Raw genomic sequence first — 14,630 nt, forward strand, 5'->3', positions numbered from 1 at the left:
TCTTGAAGAAGACTTTCCTATGCTCCCTCTTAGAGCCCTCAGCTTCCATAGAAGAAATCCATCTGCCCTGACCTGTGGGTGATTCCCACCACAGTGCCAGGCATGTCAATGAAGAAGCATCTTGGCAGCTGGCCCCCAGGTCCTCTAACCTTCCAGACCTTCCAGCCAAGACCCCAAACATTGGTGAAGCAGAAAGAAACCATCCCTTCCAGGACCCATCAAAATTCTTACCCACAAAAGCAATGGTTGTTGCTTTAGAGCATTATGTTGGGGGTTGTTTGTCACACAGCAATAGTAACTGGAACAAGCATGGTTTCTTTAACCTAAGAAATGACTCACCTAGTGCCCAAAGAAAAATGATCTCTTTCAATCCTGGGAAAGAGGAAACCAATGATGGTAGCCTTAGCTCTGAGGTCTGGACTATGGGTAAGGGTAAAGTGTAAAGGGTTTTCCATGGTAAAAGGGGACTTACTCCATGTTTGAGGGGCTCACTTGAGACTTGCCTGGTGCTCACAGCTGCCTAGTGGGTGCATTCAGGGACACCAAGTGGTGAGTTCTTTGCCTCCTCAGAGCCTCCCCTGACAAAATGGGTGCAGGCCATTGTTCTGGATGCTTGTTTCCATGCCACCCTTTGATCTGGAACTTGAGTCATTTAGGATCCTTGAAGTCCAGCCTCCTCCTGAATGACTGAATGAGTATGACCTTCCTAGGCCTGGCCTCTCTGACACATTCTCCAAAATTCCATGCTTCCACAGCTTCTCTCTCATAACATTATTTGATTTGAAAAACACCAAAAAGCTGATTATTGATATTCTCTCCAGGAAAAGAACCATTTCTTTGCTCTTCTGCCAATGCTTGCCTCTACAGACAGGTTTTCTCTATTTACTTGTTGTGACAGCTGTTGCTAATTATTTACTGTATTGATCAGCTCTTGCTGTGAAACAAGGTAGCCCCAAACTTGGTGGCTCAGTATAACAATGAACATTTGCTATGACTCATGGTTTCTGTGGATTTGGGAGTGGCTAAGCTGGGAGGTTCTGGCGGGGGGTCTCTCTCATGAGACTGTAGTCACAACGTTGGGACTGCGGTCATCTGAAGACCTGACTGGGGCTGGAGAATCTGCCTCATAGTGGTTCGCCCACATGGCTGGCACGTCGGTAACAGTTGTCTGTTCCTTCCCACTTGGTCCTTTCCAGAGTGTCCTGACAACATGGCAGCCAGCTTCCCCAACCTGGAGCATGGGGTCTAGAGCGAGAGCCAAGTGACAGCTAGCCTTTGTCTGAAGTCCCTTCTGCCACCTCCAGATCATTGGCTCTTCTGCGACTTGCTATGTTGGGCCCAGAGTCAAAGGGAGAGGGGTAGGGGTGGTGGAGATTAAGCTCTATCTTTTGAAGGGAGAAATGTCCAAAAATTTGAGGACATCCTGCAATTTTATGCTAAGCAGCAAGATAACTGGCTAAAAGAGGGCATTTCTGACCCTCCCCTGAAGCGAATGGAGATTAGTTATATGGAAGCAGAAGTTGTTGGGTGAGACTTGCCAGAAGTTTTGTAAGAATGGGAAGAAACAGATGGCATTTGCCCTATGCCTCTTCCTCCTGCTGACTGCTGGGGATGTAAATGTGATGGTTTGTGCTCTAGCAGCCATTTTATGAATATGAGCCAACCCCAATGCTGGAAGGCATATGCTACAAATCAAAGAGAAAACTAAATGGAACTTGAGTCCCTAGTGACAATCATGGAACCTCCCATAATTTACTCAAATTGTCTAATGCTGAACTTATTTTATAGGGAGGGGAACTAGCAGTTCTTGATATTTATGCCAGGTTTACTAATAGATGAACACAGACCATAACCAATAAATTCATTATTGTTCTTTCTTCAAGCCTGGCTTGCATAGGACTCATCATTGTATTTCTGGACCCTCCTCTTACATGTTCTTCTGCAAATTGGGTGGCCTTCTTGGTATCTGTAAGTTAAGTTGCTGAAGGAACTGATTGATTCAGATAATCAAAATAATCCATTTAGGCACAGCCTCTCATGTCAGACTAAGCCATAGGTCACCTAAGGATGGAGAAGTTTGAAGTCTGGGCCCTCTCCTGATCTACTCACCTGTGGCCTCTGGGAATAGGTAACAATGTGCTGATTTCTGCCTAGGGAGGAGGGCTTTGGGGAATGGGAAGTGGCTGTGCTCCATTGTGGGAGAGAGAGGCTGCACCAGGGGAGCTCTGAATCTGCCACCATGTCAGAGGTCCAGGTCCGCCCCCACAGGACCCTCACTTCATTCAACAAGCCAAGTCACCTTCATTTTTATGACCTGACATCCGGAGTCAGACAGCAATACTTCCCAACCAGAGTCCATGGATTGGGGCAATCAGAAGGCCTACTCAGATTCAAGAGGAGGAGACATGGACTCCACTTATTGATGGGGAAGTAGAAAGGTTCTAGAAGAACACATGGAATGGGAGACATTACCATGGCATTCTTTAGGAAGTACAACCCACCACAGAGAGTATGTGTGCCTGAGGCCCTTCACTGCTAAAATTGGAAGGTATCTCCTTCTAACACAGTTCACAGGACATGGGAGAGGCCTGAATGCCATGGCTCAATCCCCTTCCTTCCTTTCAGGAAACCAAAGTTCTTTTTGAAAAAGGGATATTTTTGTTCTTTTTCAAGATAAGCTGTAATTTTACAAGTGCCAAGGTGAGATATGCTTCCCCTACAGAACATGGGCTGTGTGGAACTGGGCCCATCAGGGGAGGGATTACTGTGGTTGAAGAATTAGCTCCTAAGATTGCATGGCCCTTCCCGAGGGAGGTGCTGAAAGTGACCCCGACTCAGAGCCTTGCTCCCCCTGGAAATGTCCCCCAAGGGCCTCTGATGCAGAGGTAGGGGGGAAGAATCCTAAAATCTCTGACTTTCCCAGCCTCCCCTGGTGCTGGGCATGCCTCATGACTCCATTGGGACCAATGGGATCTTAGGACCCATGGAGAGAACTACCATGGTCAAGAAACCCCACACAGGGACAGGTGAACCCTTGTCACCTTCTTTAGAATCTGCCAAAAGCTTGAAGAGCCCCCATATCTACTTACTTCTGAGCTGCTTTTATGAGAGGAAATGGAGCTCTTCTCTTCCTGAAGCAGTCTGAGTTGAGTTTTCTGGGACACACAGACTCACTCCAGTGTGATTCCTGGACCAGGCACGGCCTGTCTGCAAGGAAGCAGAGCCCTTGGGAGGCCTGGGTGGGGGTGGGGGGCAAGTCCTGGGGAAGGACTATAGTTGGATTAGTGCCCTTAGAAGAAGAGAAAGAAATCGGAGAGAGTTCTTTTTGACTCTGACTACCACAGCAAGAAGGTGGCCATCTATAAGCCAGGAAGAGAATTCTCATGAGACGCCAACACCTAGATCTCGGACTTCCAGCTTCCAGAACAGTGAGAAATAAATGTCTGTTGTTTGAACCACCCAGTTGATGGTATTTGGTTATAGCAGTCAGAGCTGCCTGAGATTCCCTGTGATGCTGGAATCATTATCCCATCGCACAGGGGGAAGGCATCTCTGAGAGGTACAGTGGGCCACACGAAGGCCACATCCAGGGCCTAGGTTAGAGCCCTGTTCAGATTCCAAGACCAGTTTATAAAGTTAGAAATGCCTTAGGCTGCAAGTAACAAAACCCAGCCAACAGTCACATAGAATAGAGGTCTCCTACAACAAGATGCCAGGAGGTTGGCTTTCCCAGGGCTGGGAGAAGCCACTCAAGGGTGCTGACAAGGGCCCAGCTCCTTCTCCCTGACCGTCTGCCCTCCTTTAACGTTGGTGTTCTGCTGTAGAGACAATGGCTACAGCTTCAGGTCCCCAGTTAGGGCTAGAAGCCGGGGGAGGGTGTTGGGAGCACATGACTCGTTTTCTCTGTGTAGCAACTTTCCCAGAAGACTTCTGCTTCACTTTACTCAGCCGTGTCAACAATAAGGGAGACTGAGGAAGCAAGTCTCTGACTTCCCTGTTCTTGTGGCAGGAGGCAGCCTGGGACAGGGGCCCAGGATGCCCAGCGTCAGCCCCCCCCAGCCTCTTGTTACAGATCCTGTTTTCTGATTCAGAGTGTTTGCCAACTTGGGACAGTCGGGGGAGCTCATTCAAATTTGCCATCCTCTGCGAGGTTTAATTGGATACCTAACAAATGAGCATGCTCTGATATGTGGGTGCTTATTTTCCTAGTGGGAAGGGGTAGAGAATGAAATGTTCCCAAATCCCCACCTCTGCCCTCCTCCAGATTTCCAGGGTTTTCTTTTTTTTTTAATAATAAATTTATTTTTTATTGATGTTCAATTTGCCCACATACAGAATAACACCCAGTGCTCATCCCATCAAGTGCCCTCCTCAGTGCCCGACACCCATTCACCCAACCCCCCGCCCTCCTCCCCTTCCACCACTCCTAGTTTGTTTCCCAGAGTTAGGAGTCTTCATGTTCTGTCTCCCTTTCTGATATTTCCTACCCATTTCTTCTCCCTTATTTCCAGGGTTTTCTTGATGAGGGTTGCTGGCTTGTTCGTCAGAGAGCTGTTGGGGACCCGGGATTGTCAAGTTTACCATGAGCTTGGATGAGGCAGCTGTAACCCCACAGAGCCTTCTTATAAAGGCAGACAAGGGATCCCCTGGATCTAAAGGGAGAACACCCTCTGGTCCTCCCTCCAGCTATGCCCTATGCTTCTAGCTTATCCCACTAAGATGAATGGTCCTGCATAGGATCACCCTAAAGCAGACCATTCACTTGGAGGGAAGTTCTTTGTACATAGTTGTTTCCTGGTTCAAGGCACAGCCCCGCACACCCGGCTCCTCACGTGCTCTTACTGTCCTGTTGGTTTACCTTGTGGTTTCCCTACGCTGCTCATATCACATCAAGGCCTCACCAGCCACTCCCTGTGGGCATGTGGGCACCCTTGCCTTTGTGACCAGTGTAACTCAGATCCCTTCAGGTTAGCTGGAGACACATACAGAGTTGAACATCTCTCCTGAAAGCCAGAGAAGCTGCAGTGTTCTCATGTGCAGTACAGTCATAAAGTTAATTTAGGTCCAGGAGTGTTGGTTGATTGTAGGCATGGAGGTTGGTTGATTGTGCTTCTGGGCTAAGTACCCAGGGGGCCAAAATGCAGAAGGAACTCCTGGCTGGAATGCCAAACCCTGTGCAGACAGAAGACAGCAAAATTTGGAAGAGCATGAAGGGGCATTCAGGGAAGCTGAGGTGTGTGCAAGGCTGAGTTTGTAGGGTTAGTGGGAGTTTGTGGGTCCCCTTGGGGACAGAGGGAATTCAGGTGTGATAGGAGAGACAGCCCAAGATCAGCAAGGTATGCTCCCAGGTGGAGGACGGTGCTCTAGGACTCACCTGATGCTTGCTGATGGCATGGGCCCCAAGTGGGGCAAGGGCAGACAGTCTTGTTACACTGGCCACAGGTGCAAAGGCAAGAGCCTGAGTGGAAGGCTCCCAGGGGAGTCGGTGTGCTGACCCAGGCAGCTAGATGTGCTGACCCTGGTGCAGAGGGGGCACAGGAGGGAGAAAGAAGGTTGAGATGCTCAGAAAGGGCAAGGGGAAAAGGAGTGAGGAGTGGGAGGAACCTCAGGGATGGCCTAGAGAAACACACCTTGAGGGGATGGATCCTTCAAGCCCAGGCTCTGCTGTGTGATGCTAGGAATCTCATGAACCTCTCTGAGGCTGCTTCCCCATCTAAACAGCGCAAAAACACCTGCTGTGAGCGGAGCATCAGATAATGTGCTATTTCCATGTGGGTATGGCGTCTGCCACGCGGCAGGTGCGCATACCACGGCAGTTATCTTCCCTCCTTCAAATCTGGGGTCACCGTTAGTCACCAGGTGACCTGGAGACCTCTTTCATCAGGTAAGGTCAGCCCTCTCCCTCCGCTTGAGACCCCAGGGAATCCGAGTCTGACCGTGACTCTGGCTGTGGCCCCAGCAAGGGCAGCATTTGCACCGAGCAGCCTCAAGGCCCCTGGGCGGCGGCACGGGGAGCAGATGCCGGCAGCTGCTGCTCGCCCCACAATGTGGCTTTTGTCAGCCCGGGTGGCAGTGGAGCCCGGGAAGGATCGGTGCTAGGGACAATTCCTGGGACTCGCCGAGCGCGGCTGAGAGTGCTCAACAAAGCAGCCGGTAGCTGCTGCAGAGAGGCTCGGGGCAATTGCTTTTGTTATGCAAACAAAGGAGGAGGTTCCCAGCAATCTCCCCCGCCCCCCCCTCGACTGCTAACTGTGATGCAGATGAAGTAAGGTCTCCAGGCCCCCACCCGCCCTCCCAGAACTCGTCCTGCTCCTCCCCACCAACCTCCCCAGTGAGGCCGGGTGAGCCTGCCTGGGCTGTGTGGGCCTGGACCCAGCTCTCATGGGGACTCTCAGTCCAGCCAGGAGGTGACAGGACCAAAGAAAAGAAGCAGAGGCAGAAGGACATTACCTCAATTTGTGCAACCAGCCGGGAAGAATGAGACCAGGCAGCTGGGAGAGGCCCCTCTGAGCAGGCGCCACTCAGGCTGAGCTGGCCAAGCTGGGGACAGTGTCTGGACTTGACAGACTTGGTGGCAGAGGGACTGTGGGTCCCCTGGTTCCAGGGGCAGGCTGGCTGGTGTGAGGAGGGCCCATCCCTGAGTTCACGGGCACTCAGAGCTTGAAGGGGGTTCCGGGGCTGCACCTGCCTGCCCAAAAGACAGATGCTACAGTGATTTGGCAGATTTCCAAATTTCTCCAAGCCTCAGTTTCCTTGTGCATAGAAGTGAAGGGGGAACAGAGGACTAGTGAGGACAAAGCACATTGACAAGTCCTTGAAACAGGCAGTGACATTACTCTATGGACTCAACTGCCTGGATGTTAATACTTTGCTGAGGGCAAAAGGCAGTCTTAGCCCCACCCCCAGGATCCTGTAAGCCTACTTAAACGTATAAAAATTCCTTTAGAAATTTCCTTTATCTCTACCCACCAAGATCCATGTTGGCAATCATCCCCCAAGCACATGGCCCACCAATATACATCTGAAGGGTCTCATGACTCAGGTTTTATTAGCCGGTAATAAGTGACCTTTTCCCAACAATAGCTAGCTCCCTCAAGGTCCTGGAAACCTTGCTTCCAAAATTATTTAGAGAGTAAGCTATCCCCAAACCCCTCCTAACTCCCAGGTATATAATCAGCCACCCCTCACAGGTCCAGAGCAGCAGCTTTTCCTACCCATGGGTCCTGTCCCGGGGCTTTAATAAAACCATGATTTTGCATCAAATGCGTCTCAAGAATTCTTTCTTGGTCGTCGGCTCGGCTCCGGACCTCACGCCACCAAACCTCACCTTTATTCCAAAACTTCATCAGAAGGAAGAGAGTAATAACCTCCTGCACAGGGTTGTGGAGAGACAAACAAGATAATCCAGACACGATGTCAGGTCAGGGCCGGCACATTATAGGCATGCAATGGGTAATGATGATGGACAGCAGTTTGGCAACATTTACCAAGCTTATAAACTCACACACTCATTTCCCAATAATGCTATTTCTAGGGATTTATTCTACAAATATTCTCCCATGTGCAAAATGACATATGTTCAAGCTTATTCTTCAAAGATTTGTTTGTAGCAGCCAGAGGTTAGAAACAGCCCAACTGTCCATTTGCAAGGGTTGGTTGTATGGTCCATGCATATAACAGAGTCCTCTTCAGCTTAAACACGAATGTGGGTGCTCCCATGTACCGACCCTGGGGACTGCACAGGGCCTGGGAGGGGTGGACCAGGCACCCTGCACAGCAGCACCCTAGGAAAGGAGTGGGGTTGAGTGGAGCAGGAGCCCCAGCTGCACTGGGCCCAGGGAAGAGGCAAGTGTGCCAGGAAGAGTGGTGTGCAGGCCCCAGGTGGTGGCAGTTATGCACACATACACACACACCTGGAGGCAGACATTCACTCTTGCAAAAAAAAAAAAACAAAAAAAAAAAAACGAACCCAGCTTAGAGGGAGGTGGTTTACACAGCTCAGCAGTGCTGGAGTAACACAACCAGTCACCATAGCAACAAGCAGCAGTTGTAATTTGCAGAAGGCGGCTGCACCTAGCACACCAGGGAAAAACTACAGGCCCCCTGCAGGGCTGCCTTGGGGCCAGGACTCTGTAGCCCTGGGAGTGCCCTTGGCCCCATCCCTTGAGTCCTGGGCCTCAGTCTCCCCATCTGTAAAATGAAGACACACATGCACCTCTATGCCTGGGAGGAGAGAAAGAGTAAAAGGCTGGGTAGGAGCACAGCACGCTCTAGTGTGGGCCCAGGGCTCTACTGATGCAAAGGCTGTTAGCCTCCCACGGCAGGCCCAGAGAGACAGCTCTGTCCCCTCTCTGTTCACCATTGCCCTCCTTAGAGTCGGCTGTGTGCAGCTCTGAATTTCTACCACCAAAGTATCTTCCAGATAAATAAATAATGACTACAGAAGAGGAAGAAGGCAGATTGTGTTTCCTTTGGGCAGGAAAGCGGCCCAGGGGGTCCTCTTTAAGAACACAGGTGCGAGGGATCCCTGGGTGGCGCAGCGGTTTGGCGCCTGCCTTTGGCCCGGGGCACGATCCTGGAGACCCGGGATCGAATCCCACGTCGGGCTCCCGGTGCATGGAGCCTGCTTCTCCCTCTGCCTGTGTCTCTGCCTCTCTCTCTCTCTCTGTGACTATCATAAAAAAAAAAAAAAAAAGAACACAGGTGCGAGTCCCCTGCTTTCCAAGCTTCTTGCCCCTGCTCCCCTCCCCCAGCCCTTCCAGAAACTGCACTCATCCTACCACCCCTGTCTCCCCCAGGAAGGGACCGCCCAGACCACTGGCCTTGCCTCAGGGTGTGAAACCAAGCTCCCAAGGGCCATCTGTGGCTACGCTGGGTGGGCTCAGCACCATCCAGACTTGACCATGCCAGGAGGGGCAGCAAGTGATCCCTGACATCTATGTGTGGCAATCCCAGCCCAGCGGGCCTCCCCCGCCCCGTCCCCCCTCCATGTCCCCTGTCTAGGATGCACAAGGCTCCTTTTTCCCTGTTGAGACTGGCCTACAGATGGATACAGGGAGCAAGAGCAAGCAGGGATGGTGGTGAGCTTTGTGGAGGGGAGGAGCCCAGAAGGGCCTCTGTCTATGCTTCCTCCTCATTTGCTGCCTGGCAGGGTGCAGGCCAGGCTGACTCCAGGTGGTGGTCCCCGACACCCTCTTCCTTACCACAATCTCACCAATACCCCTCAACTTACTCATCAGGCCTGTCCCCACTTCCCCTCAAGACCCCACTCTCTCCGCCTTGCTGCGCTCCTGCAAGTGCTAGGGGCTGCAGTTAGGACAAGCCGGCTCCGGTGGTCAGCAGCTTAGTTCTCAGACTGGGAGCAGGAGGGCAGGGAGGGTGAGCTGCACTCAGAATGCAGCAGTCACTACTTTAAATCACCTTTAAAAAATGGTTAAGTACAAGAGGATGATGAATAGCATAGAAAACCCATGTGACATTCTACGTAAATGAACCTTATGCAGGTGGGTTGGCAGGATGCCCTCTTGGATCTTATTTGTTCTCAGGTATTTGGAGGGTGGTGGGTTTGGGGAAAAGTCTGAGATCCCCCCCATAGTGTGAATTGGCATCCCCAAGCACAAACACCTGTGCTAGCACATGATCCCCAGTCACCTCAGACATACTTTTGTCTTCTGCCAAGGGATTTCAGGGTTGGGCAGAGTGGTTTTGAGTGGGGAGGCTCTGAAGGAGCCTGAGGTCCCCTACTTATTCTCTAAAGCCCCTCTTCCAGCCAGATGGGTCTGGGCAAGGTGCGGGGCCCTGGGGCCCTGGCATAAGCCAGCCCTTGGCACAGTGATTCCTGTGGACCTGACTTAGGGGCTGCCCACAGTCATGTTAGGGGTATGGCCTCTCTATGCTGTATAGTAAATAACCAAATATATCCCCTGTGGTCTTGAGCAAACCAAGAATATCTGGCCTGGCCTAATGACAGAAATATTGTGAGAAATTAAGCCTCTGTCATTTAGATATCAATTCTATTTTTAGGTTGAACCTGTTTAAGGATTATGTTTCTTTCATCCTCAGTGTCCACTCTCACTGTTCTCCTGCGGGCACTTTGAAGCTTCTGGGACAAATGTGCAACCAGGTTTTGGTGGCCTTGTGTGAGATCCAAGGGAACAGGCTGAGACCCCTGCTCAGCTAGATGCTTCCAGCTCCATATGCCCAACTAGCCTTGGAGAATTTCCTCCATTTCTTGATGTCTTTCCTCCACCCCCAGGTTCTGTCGCTCACCTGGGTCCTAGGGCTAATGATGCTCTAGGCCTTCTGATTTTGCCTTGACAGTGGGCATTGTAGAGGGAACAAGGTGCCAGAAGCTTCTCTACTCGCATCTGACAGAGAAATCCCTGGGACCCCACAGCAACAGGGCCCAGAAATGAGTGTGCTCCATCTCACCTCTGCGCCAGGGACCAGGCGGAATACCAACTCTGAACTGGGCTGTGGAGGCTATGGCCACCCTGGCACGCATGGCCCGGCCACTTCGAGGCTGGTCAAGAGCCTGTCCTGCCACTGCTCCCCTGCCCACTCAGTGTCCAGGACACCACCCACCTCCGCCTGGTGGGTGGCCAGGCTGCCTCACACTCCTAGAGAAGAGCCAGTGACTCCACTGGCATAGGGAGCTCTGCACCTTGAGTGCTTTGTGCATGACCCTGCTTTTCTCCCCCAGCAGCCTCTGCTGGACAGATGAGAAAGAACAGTGGCCCAGAAAGGTGACAGGTGGCTCCCCTGGCCACTTCCCTGCTGTTGACTCCAACCTTTCCTCCGTCCTCCAGGTACTCAAGTGACCTCACCTGATACCATAACTTCCCTTCTCTGGGAAAGAGTCCCGGTGTCCTGCTCTGCAGAACTCATTCCTGGTGAGCTGGACTCAAGGCTGGGTTCAGGATCATTGAGCGACCCTCCAGTGAGACTGCATGTTACACTTGGCATGATGTACCACTTCTCCCAGCCTTCACACACCCTGTTCCCTGGCCTGGGCCCATGACACACTCCCTGGACATCATTTTTCTTTCCTGGGTGCTTGCTTGGCCTTCCTGGTCTCCCAGCAACCTGTGCAGTCCTACAGAGCTGTTTTTATTCATTTGCCCAACCAGCTTCCTATTAAGGCTATGGACTTCTTGGGAGCCACACTGGGCACAAGAGACCCAGCAGAGAGCTCACAGCATCTGGTGAGGGTCTGCCCACTGCCTCTGCCCCACGGTGCCCCCCACCCTCCCATCAAGCCCACAGAAAGACCCAGACCGGGCAGTGGGGAGGAGGTAGGGGTGGGGAGATGATTTCCAAGCCCAGAAGCTGTTCCTCACTTACCTTTCCCTGAGAATAGGGAGGTAGCCCTGAGAGTTCCTGTGGAGCCTGATAAGAGGCTGAGTGTCAGGAGCCCTCAGAGTTGGGTGGAGGCCTTTCTGCAGCACTCTAGGCAAGTCCACCTCAGCCATGATTCCCACCCACTTATCCACAGAACTGAAACAGGTTAAAATCTTGGGAGATTCGGGGGCACCTGGGTGGCTCAGTGATTGAGCGGCTGCCTTTGGCTGAGGTCATGATCCCAAGGTCCTGGGTTTGAGTCCCACATCGGGCTCCCCACAGGGAGCCTGCTTCTCCCTCTGCCTATGTCTCTGCCTCTCTCTGTGTGTCTATCATGAATAAATAAGTAAAATCTTAAAAAAAAAAAAGTCTTGGGAGGATCAGGCCCGGTTAAAAAGGCCCTTTGCCATTTTTTTTTTTAACAGTTTAATGTAAATCCAACTCAAAAAGAAAACAAACTTATCTGAGGGTATTTTTCCCTAAATTAATTAATTAAATTGCTGTGTCAATCGAAAAGAAGAAGCAAAACAGACATCCCTCAGGATTTGTTTCTTGAATACTTGAGTGAATGAAAGCAATGCTCCTACTAGGCCTTGTCATGGATAACCCCAGGCTCTGGATGTTCCCTCCAAATGGCCTCATCTGGTAGGGACCAGCTGAAGGCCTGATAGCATCTCCTGGTGGGTCTGGAGGTCAGTCAAGTCCCTACGGACCATGTGAGTGCAGGGTCTCCGGCTGCAAGGTCCCAGAAGAATTGTACAGCTAGGCGGTGGCAGCAGATGGGCTGTCCCCTCCTGTCCACGCAGTGTGGCGACCCCCACCAGGCAGGGGATGGTCGGTTCCTTTGGGCTGAGGGGCCTCTGCTTCTCGCTGATCAGGCCAAGTTACTCAGAGGAGAAGCATCTCCCTTCGCCCCCAGTGCTCTACTTGAAGAGGATGCTCAGGCAACTGTGATCACAGGTGTCCCCCAGCACCTCATCCTCCAAGGGAAGAACTGAGGAGGGTCGCCCTGCTCAGGGTTGCAACAAATCCTGGCTCCCAACTCTGGCCCAACCCCCATGTTCTGCCTCACAGGGACTGAAGGGGAGCAGGCTGTGCAGAAGGCCTGTGTTCTGGAGGCTGCCAGGGGTAAGGGTGAGAGGTAGGACATGCATCTTCCCTTCTGGGCACACATTTCATCTGTACCTTGCTCAGTGATTCGGTCATAGCGAGGAGCCGCCACGGGCAATGCTTCCCTGGCCCAGAAGGAAGATGGCCCTGGGTGAAGGCAAACCCCTTCTCCAGTGCCAGCTTCTGGAAACTCTGGAGCATCTCACATGACAAGGCCTGACTGCTGACCACCTGCTCTTTGGCGAGGCCCCCGCCAGCCCCAGCCAGTGCCGTAATGTCAGGATCTGGGGCTCCACAAACCAAACTTTATTTTGAAAAGGGATGAGAATAGGGTCATCCATATTTCATTTTGTCAATTGAGGGTGTTGCCCCCAAACAACCTCTATCTACTATCATCATTTCATTTAAAAAACAAAAAAAAAGGATGTTTTTATGTCTGAAAAAAAGCCTTATATTAAAAAAAACGGATACATTCAGCTTCATAAAAATTGACTAGGCTGCCCTTGGCTTCTTATTTTATGGACATCGGGGCTCTGTGAGGGGCCCCAGAGGCAGGCTGGGTTGGTCAGGCGGCAGAGAGGCCTAGTGATGCCAGGGCACCCTGCAGGCCCTGCTAGTGAGGGGGGTCTGGCTGCCAGTCTCTTGTTCCCAGTCCCAGGTTTCATCAGAAGCAGCCGGGCCAGCCTAGGTGTCTCTTGGAGAGCCCCTGGCCCCGGGGCTCTGGGGGCTGTTCAGGGTGCATCGTCCGTCTCAGGCATCTCTGGCCTCCATGGCCAGCATGGCTGGCTGGCCAGGCCTGCCCCAGATGCACGCGGGTGTGCCGAGCCAGCTACCGCACAGAGCTGCCTTGTGGACCTCTGCCGGGCAGACAAGCACGTGACAGCGGAGGGTGTGCCCCGACGCCTTCCTTCTGATCGGGACTCTGCATCCTCACATCGGGCTCCATGCAGCTGGAGCCTGGCCAGCCAGGGTTTGGGGGATCATGGAAACAGAAGAAAACAGAGTTGTAAAACAAGCGAAGGTCTCTTGTCTACCCAGCATGCTCGAACTGGGCTCCTTCTGGGGTCTGCCTGGCACCTAGGCCCCAACTTTTATCCCTGTCACTGGCCTCTTCTCCCCGAGAGGGCCTCTGAGCCCAGCATTCACAGAGCCTTGGCCTGAAGGCACAGAGAGGAGCTTTGTCTCTCTGTAGCTAAGGTGCCCACTGGGGCAGAGCCACGACCAGGGCCTGCCCCCACACACTCCCCTTTCCTTCCCAGTCCACAAGAAGGTTCTGACATCAGGCTTCCAGTCTGGGCCTGCCTGGCTGCAGGGAGGAAGGGGAGCCCCTGAACTCCCGAGTTTAACCACCCACAGGTGAGCATCAAGCGTGCGGCTTTTACACAAAACAGAAAAGAGCAAGAAGGCTCTGCCCATGTCCACATGGAGCCCACAGACCTGCTAGAAGACCCTCACAAACTAAAAAACAAAGCAACAAAAAATATTCAAACAAGAAAGCAGAGGCTCTGCCCCAGACCTGGTGTGTATGCCCGTCATTGTGTTCCTCTCCTTCCCAAACTCCTGTGGCCCTCCCCACAGGCTAGCGGTCTGTAGGCCCAGGGGACACACTCACACACTCATTCAGAGCCTCTGCCCCTTTTAGGCCTTGTGGCACTAGGTATGCGGCAGTTCCCTGCCAAATGCCCCCACCTGCTTCCTGGGCCTTCCTGGGCCTCTTCTCTGTGGTGGGGAGTGGGAGCGAAGGGAGCAGGCGGGTCCTGGGTCAGGGTTACTTCCTTGGGCTTACAGGGGAGTGTAGGGTGCTCCATCTGAGCCTGGGTCCAGGGTGACTGAAGATGCGAGGGAGTCACAGTGAATAGATAGAAGTGTTTCATCAGCAAAGTGTCCAGCTTGACTCATCACTTTCCCCCATGAGGATGCAGAGGGGTAGATGCTTCCTGATGTTCCACCCCGCAGGCCTGAAGGGTACTCTAGCCCCATAGATTTCAGATCTGTCCCCTCCACTGGCATTACTGCCTGAGCTGGGGGCCATGAGTCTCCCTGCCTCCTTCTACTTGTGCTAACGTGGAGGTCAAGCCCTGCTGCTTGTCTGAGGTTCTGTGTGCCTGCTGACAGATCAGCTCCAGTGAGGTACCTCAGGAACTGGCTCCCATCTCCTGAACCCTCCTTGTGTTGTTCCC

The 14,630-nt window shown here is 52.4% G+C and overlaps 1 long non-coding RNA gene across 1 annotated transcript; it reads right to left on the minus strand.

Moving 5' to 3' along the window:
• Positions 1–4,429: 4,429 nt before the first annotated feature.
• LOC125754786 (uncharacterized) lies at positions 4,430–6,125 on the minus strand. Its single transcript, XR_007409606.1, has 3 exons — positions 5,631–6,125; positions 5,375–5,518; positions 4,430–5,172 (listed from the first exon to the last, which is right to left on the minus strand). It is a non-coding gene; the product is annotated as an uncharacterized LOC125754786 (long non-coding RNA).
• Positions 6,126–14,630: the final 8,505 nt, after the last annotated feature.

Source organism: Canis lupus, chromosome 3 (genome assembly GCF_003254725.2).
Source record: "Canis lupus dingo isolate Sandy chromosome 3, ASM325472v2, whole genome shotgun sequence".
Taxonomy (NCBI): Eukaryota; Metazoa; Chordata; class Mammalia; order Carnivora; family Canidae; genus Canis; species Canis lupus.